The sequence below is a fragment of the Nanorana parkeri genome, unplaced genomic scaffold (assembly GCF_000935625.1).
Source record: "Nanorana parkeri isolate BGI_ZX_2015 unplaced genomic scaffold, ASM93562v1 scaffold3321, whole genome shotgun sequence".
Classification (NCBI taxonomy): domain Eukaryota; kingdom Metazoa; phylum Chordata; class Amphibia; order Anura; family Dicroglossidae; genus Nanorana; species Nanorana parkeri.
The window spans coordinates 44,476-45,597 of record NW_017309589.1 but is presented as its reverse complement, the minus strand read 5'-3'; positions in this window follow the sequence as shown (position 1 = coordinate 45,597).

Here is a 1,122-nt window from a genome sequence, read left to right as displayed (position 1 = left end):
TCTAATCCCAGCAGCTGGCTCTGCCAGGTCGATTCGCTACGCCTGAAGAAACGCACCCCCGGCGGTAAAGGGTTAACCGGCGGCTCCATTAGCCGTGGGCACGGTGCCCGGGATCCTGGCATCCAGCTAGGAAAATCTAATTGCTAACAGGGGAGCTGCCGCCGCCCGGGAATAGAATTATTTAACAACCACGGAAGGGAGAGACGGCCCATTCTGGCCCTTCTGGACTGCCGCTGCTGACGGAGGGTGTAGGCGGAGGAGGGGGGTTGGCTCTGAAATGTTTGTAGTCTTGTTTAAAGGGCCACCGGACACTAATCACTAGCGTGTGTGAAAAAATAGGGAACATTATATCTGAGTATAGTATAGATGAGCAAATTTTAATTGTACATTTTCCAAAAATTAGAAAATTTTGGCAAAATTTTGCCATAGTGGTGAAATGTATTGTAGTCAACAGGGGAAGGCAAAATTGCTGATTTTAAAGGCTGCAATGGCCTCTTTTACTCATCCCGGACCTGTCCTGGTGCCAAAAATTTGCCCCTCGTTAGCTTCTTTATTTATTTATTTTTTTGTGATGGAAAGAAAAAAACAGTAAGAAAAAGGAAAATAAAAAAAAAAGTGAAAAAAATGCAAATAAAACCAAAATCTCCGGTATCAGTGGCGTCACACGGAGGGTGCGGCCCGCACCAGGGTGTCACCATTGCAGGGGTGACACCAAAATGATTGACAGTCATGGACCGGGAGCCCGACAGTGTCAGGAGAGAGGAGGGGACCCGGCGGCATACCTCATCCCGCCAGGTGAACGTCCCCTCCTCTCTCTGCCGGCGTCCATCACCACGATGGCCGCGCTTGAGCGATGATGTCATCGCGCATGCGCGAGGTGACCTCACACGCGATGACGACACAGCGGGGTGTCACCCGGTCTAGAGACTGGGTGACACCTGACCTCGGGACGCCCCTGCCTGGGATTCACCGTTTTTTCCAGTTGAGTCCACACAGAAATCTTGCAGCGTGGTGTCGGCCTTCGTCCTTCTCCTTTATTAGTTGATTGATGGGACGTGAATCTCTGCAACACGTTACATGTCAGTTTTCTAAATATGACTGCGTGTGTTCCCGCCTGACCCG